Source organism: Anastrepha ludens, unplaced genomic scaffold (assembly GCF_028408465.1).
Source record: "Anastrepha ludens isolate Willacy unplaced genomic scaffold, idAnaLude1.1 ptg000179l, whole genome shotgun sequence".
NCBI lineage: Eukaryota > Metazoa > Arthropoda > Insecta > Diptera > Tephritidae > Anastrepha > Anastrepha ludens.
Window position 1 is genome coordinate 12501 of NW_026530119.1, and position 5839 is coordinate 18339.

General features: G+C 29.9%; 2 non-coding genes across 2 annotated transcripts; both read left to right on the forward strand.

Moving 5' to 3' along the window:
* Positions 1-1795: 1795 nt before the first annotated feature.
* Positions 1796-3786, forward strand: LOC128871393 (small subunit ribosomal RNA). The gene has a single exon (XR_008455941.1). It is a non-coding gene; the product is annotated as a small subunit ribosomal RNA (ribosomal RNA).
* A 576-nt stretch (positions 3787-4362) lies between these two features.
* On the forward strand, positions 4363-4543 carry LOC128871391 (5.8S ribosomal RNA). Its single transcript, XR_008455939.1, has one exon. It is a non-coding gene; the product is annotated as a 5.8S ribosomal RNA (ribosomal RNA).
* The last annotated feature ends 1296 nt before the right edge of the window (positions 4544-5839 follow it).

Below are 5839 nucleotides of genomic sequence, written 5' to 3' on the forward strand. Positions count from 1 at the left end.
CAGAAACACTCACGGTGAAGGCAAGTGAGATATATGAAAGAAAATCGAATCGAATTTATATGAAACTAAATTCGATTAAATGTATGAAAGTAAAATTTAACACAATACATTCATATGATAAACTGAATAAATATATAATAAAGACATTTCAAATATATGGAAAATATCATCATATATATAATTTAGTATTTTAATATATATTTAGTTAAGTTGATGGTATTATTGAAATATATAAAATGTAATTGAATTATATGAAATCAAACTGAAATGTATTGAATTGAATTTTTCCCATACATTTTTCACAATGTGTGGTGTGCATGGCAAAAAACACTCACGGTGAAGGCATGTGAATAATATGAAAATATCAACATTTAACTAACCAATGATATTGAAGCATATAAATCGAATCATAACTATATGAAACACGAATTTGAGTTATGTTAAACTGGTGATATTGTGGATTTATTCCTAGTTTTCCATACGTTAGTTTAAATAGAAACAATTTTCGAATATGTATACATATATGAAGAATTTATATTCTATACTAACATATTATGGAATGTAACTATTGATTGTTGCCTTGGCATATTGGTGTATTGTGAGATTTCATTCATAGTTTTCCATACGTTAGTTTAAATAGAAACAATTTTCGAATATATATACATATATGAAGAATTTATATTCTATACTAACATATTATGGAATGTAACTATTGATTGTTGCCTTGGCATATTGGTGTATTGTGAGATTTCATTCATAGTTTTCCATACGTTAGTTTAAATAGAAACAATTTTCGAATATATATACATATATGAAGAATTTATATTCTATACTAACATATTATGGAATGTAACTATTGACTGTTACCTTGGCATATTGGTGTATTGTGATTTTATTCATGGTTTTCCATACGTTAGTTTAAATAGAAACAATTTTCGAATATATATACATATATGAAGAATTTATATTCTATACTAACATATTATGGAATGTAACCTTGGCATATTGGTGTCATTGTATTTTATTCCTGGTATTCTATAGTTAGTTTAAATAGAAATAAATTTTTGAATTCAAAATTTTATATTCTATACTAGCATTACATAGAAATTATCCTCAACTGTTTGTTTCTTGTATACATACAGGAAATTAAACAGATGAAGAAAAAAAAAAACAAAACAAATAAAAATTATAAGAAAAATTAAATTTTAAATAAAAGAAAAAAGGAGAAATTTTTTCAATCATATATATATTTATGATTAAAAAATAGAATTATGGAATTATTAATTTCAATTCAGAGAGAAAAATTATGTAATATATGAAATTATTACATTAAAAATGCATTTGAAGAAAAAGTAAAATGTTATTAAAAATGATACATTTGAAAATTGGCAAATATTAAGAAGAAATATCGTTCTTATATTTTTATATAAAATATATATAGAGAACGAAAATTCTTTTTCATAAAAAACGGTTTTTGAATTCTGATAAGAAAAGCTAAAGGGGTCGGCGGGAGCGCACATTGAACGAAAGAAAATGAAAGAAAAACACAACAAAGAAGAAGACCAAATAAAATACAAATATTTTATACAAATAAAAGCACATTATTAATAAATAATAATAATAATAATAATAATGATGATGATGATGATGATGATGATGATGATACATAAATTGTGTTATTAAAATTACGTTCTATTGTATGTGCGTTTTCCCCTTTACTTTTTATATACACCGTAATTTATGAAATTTTCAAATATGAAAAGCAAAGAAAAATATATAAACAAATATATATATTATTCTGGTTGATCCTGCCAGTAGTTATATGCTTGTCTCAAAGATTAAGCCATGCATGTCTAAGTACAAACAAATTAAAAGTGAAACCGCAAAAGGCTCATTATATCAGTTATGGTTCCATAGATCGTTAACAGTTACTTGGATAACTGTGGTAATTCTAGAGCTAATACATGCAATATAAACACGGACCTTATGGAACGTGTGCTTTTATTAGACTAAAACCAAGCGATCATTTGATCGTTAAATTGGTTGAACTCTAGATAACTTGCAGATCGTATGGTCCCGTACCGACGACAGATCTTTCAAATGTCTGCCCTATCAACTTTTGATGGTAGTATCTAGGACTACCATGGTTGCAACGGGTAACGGGGAATCAGGGTTCGATTCCGGAGAGGGAGCCTGAGAAACGGCTACCACATCTAAGGAAGGCAGCAGGCGCGTAAATTACCCACTCCCAGTTCGGGGAGGTAGTGACGAAAAATAACAATACAGGACTCATATCCGAGGCCCTGTAATTGGAATGAGTACACTTTAAATCCTTTAACAAGGACCTATTGGAGGGCAAGTCTGGTGCCAGCAGCCGCGGTAATTCCAGCTCCAATAGCGTATATTAAAGTTGTTGCGGTTAAAACGTTCGTAGTTGAATTTGTGCTTCATACGGGTAGTACAACTATATATTGTGGTATGTACATTACCTTATGTATGTAAGCGTATTACCGGTGGAGTTCTTATATATAATTAATACAATGTATTTTTTATATATTCCTCCTATTTAAACCTACTTCAGTGCTCTTCATCGAGTGTTGTTGTGGGCCGGTACAATTACTTTGAACAAATTAGAGTGCTTAAAGCAGGCTCCAAATGCCTGAATATTTTGTGCATGGAATAATGAAATAAGACCTCTGTTCTACTTTCATTGGTTTTTAGATCAAGAGGTAATGATTAATAGAAGCAGTTTGGGGGCATTAGTATTACGACGCGAGAGGTGAAATTCTTGGACCGTCGTAAGACTAACTTAAGCGAAAGCATTTGCCAAAGATGTTTTCATTAATCAAGAACGAAAGTTAGAGGTTCGAAGGCGATCAGATACCGCCCTAGTTCTAACCATAAACGATGCCAGCTAGCAATTGGGTGTAGCTACTACTATGGCTCTCTCAGTCGCTTCCCGGGAAACCAAAGCTTTTGGGCTCCGGGGGAAGTATGGTTGCAAAGCTGAAACTTAAAGGAATTGACGGAAGGGCACCACCAGGAGTGGAGCCTGCGGCTTAATTTGACTCAACACGGGAAAACTTACCAGGTCCGAACATAAGCGTGTAAGACAGATTGATAGCTCTTTCTCGAATCTATGGGTGGTGGTGCATGGCCGTTCTTAGTTCGTGGAGTGATTTGTCTGGTTAATTCCGATAACGAACGAGACTCAAATATATTAAATAGATGCTTTCAGGATTATGATGTTGAAACTTATATAGCCTTCTTTCATGCGTACATCTTGAATGTACAAGTGTTTGAATGTGTTTATATAAGTGGAGTCGTACCTGTTGGTTTGTCCCATTATAAGGACACTAGCTTCTTAAATGGACAAATTGCGTCTAGCAGTAACGAGATTGAGCAATAACAGGTCTGTGATGCCCTTAGATGTCCTGGGCTGCACGCGCGCTACAATGAAAGTATCAACGTGTATTTCCTAGACCGAGAGGTCCGGGTAAACCGCTGAACCACTTTCATGCTTGGGATTGTGAACTGAAACTGTTCACATGAACTTGGAATTCCCAGTAAGTGCGAGTTATTAACTCGCATTGATTAAGTCCCTGCCCTTTGTACACACCGCCCGTCGCTACTACCGATTGAATTATTTAGTGAGGTCTCCGGACGTGATCACTGTGACGCCTCGTGTGTCACGGTTGTTTCGCAAAAGTTGACCGAACTTGATTATTTAGAGGAAGTAAAAGTCGTAACAAGGTTTCCGTAGGTGAACCTGCGGAAGGATCATTATTGTGTTCCATATCCGTAAGAAAAACAAACAATGCCAAAAAAAATAAAAACAAAAACAAACAAAAGAAAAAAAAAAAAAAAGAAAAAAAAGAAAAATTTATAATTATTTTGAATCCATATTCTTTTTATTCTTTTTCATTCAATTTGTTATCCATCAATTATATCATATTAAATATAATATGGATGGTACATTTTGTAATGTTTTTTCTTATTTTTTCTTTTAAAAACCTTTAAACATGAAAATAGAAAGTTGTACTTATTATTCATTTGATTGAATGATAAGTTAATTTGTTCACAATAACAAAAGTGGTATATATTTATTAATATATTTATATATACATAAAATGATTAAAAAAAATACAAAATAATCAAACATAATAAATACCACCACTGTATTATTGTTGAACTAAGACATTCGCAACTTAATAAAAATGTTTAGAGTTAAATATATTTGATATATATTATTGAAAGAAAATCAATTTATATATTATTATTATTATTATTTAATTTTACTCTTTCAATTAATATATGCAAAAAAAAATTGACATTTGTTATAAATAAAAATAAATAAAAAAATACTCTAAGCGGTGGATCACTTGGCTCATGGGTCGATGAAGAACGCAGCAAACTGTGCGTCATCGTGTGAACTGCAGGACACATGAACATCGACATTTTGAACGCATATCGCAGTCCATGCTGTTATGTACATTAAATTAAATTTTAAAGTACTGCTTGGACTACATATGGTTGAGGGTTGTAAGACTATGCTAAATAAGTTGCTTATTCTTTTATAAAAATAATTGAATTTAAGCAAATGTGTATATTATTGGATTTTAAATAATTCATAATATTAATAGCAAAAAAATAAAGATTATATAATGAATTTTTTATTTATTATATATATTCTTAAAAAAAAAAAAATCCTCTCAAATAAAATGAAATAAAAATTTTGAATCTAAGTATTCTCTTTAAAAAATTTTCATATTATTTATATATATATAAAATATTAATTTATATATGTAATTAAAGGAGGAATGTCTAGCATAAAAATTAATTTTTTTTTATTCTAGAATTGCCTCATTTTACATAATTATTATTTATAATATATATTTATATAAAAGGAAAAAAAGAAAAATAGAGATGAAAAGATGATATAATTATTTATTAAATTGTGTGAGAAGATAAAAAATATTTTAAAACAACCTCAACTCATATGGGATTACCCCCTGAATTTAAGCATATTAATGAGGGGAGGAAAAGAAACTAACAAGGATTTTCTTAGTAGCGGCGAGCGAAAAGAAAATAGTTCAGCACTAAGTCACTTTGTCTATATGTCAAATGTGAGATGCAGTGTATGGAATATCTTAATATCTAGTATGAGAAATTAACGATTTAAGTCCTTCTTAAATGAGGCCATTTACCCATAGAGGGTGCCAGGCCCGTATAACGTTAATGATTACTAGAAAGATATTTCCAAAGAGTCGTGTTGCTTGATAGTGCAGCACTAAGTGGGTGGTAAACTCCATCTAAAACTAAATATAACCATGAGACCGATAGTAAACAAGTACCGTGAGGGAAAGTTGAAAAGAACTCTGAATAGAGAGTTAAATAGTACGTGAAACTGCTTAGAGGTTAAGCCCGATGAACCTGAATATCCATTATGAAAAATTCATCATTAAATAATTAAAAATAATGTGCATTTTTTTCATATAAGGACATTGTAATCTATTAACATAATAAAGTATTTATCAAAAGATCATTGGTGATATTAAGTTTATTTAAATTAATTTGCTTTTTAAGCATATTAACATAGAATAAATACTAATGATTTGATAAAGTGTTGATAGATTTTATTATATATAATGCTAAAATTCATTTTTTGAATTTTACAAAAAATTTAATATCTATGATATTAATATTTATTTGTATGCATTTATATGATTAACAATGCGAAAGATTCAGGATACCTTCGGGACCCGTCTTGAAACACGGACCAAGGAGTCTAACATATGTGCAAGTCATTGAGTTATATTAAACTTAATGGCATAATTAA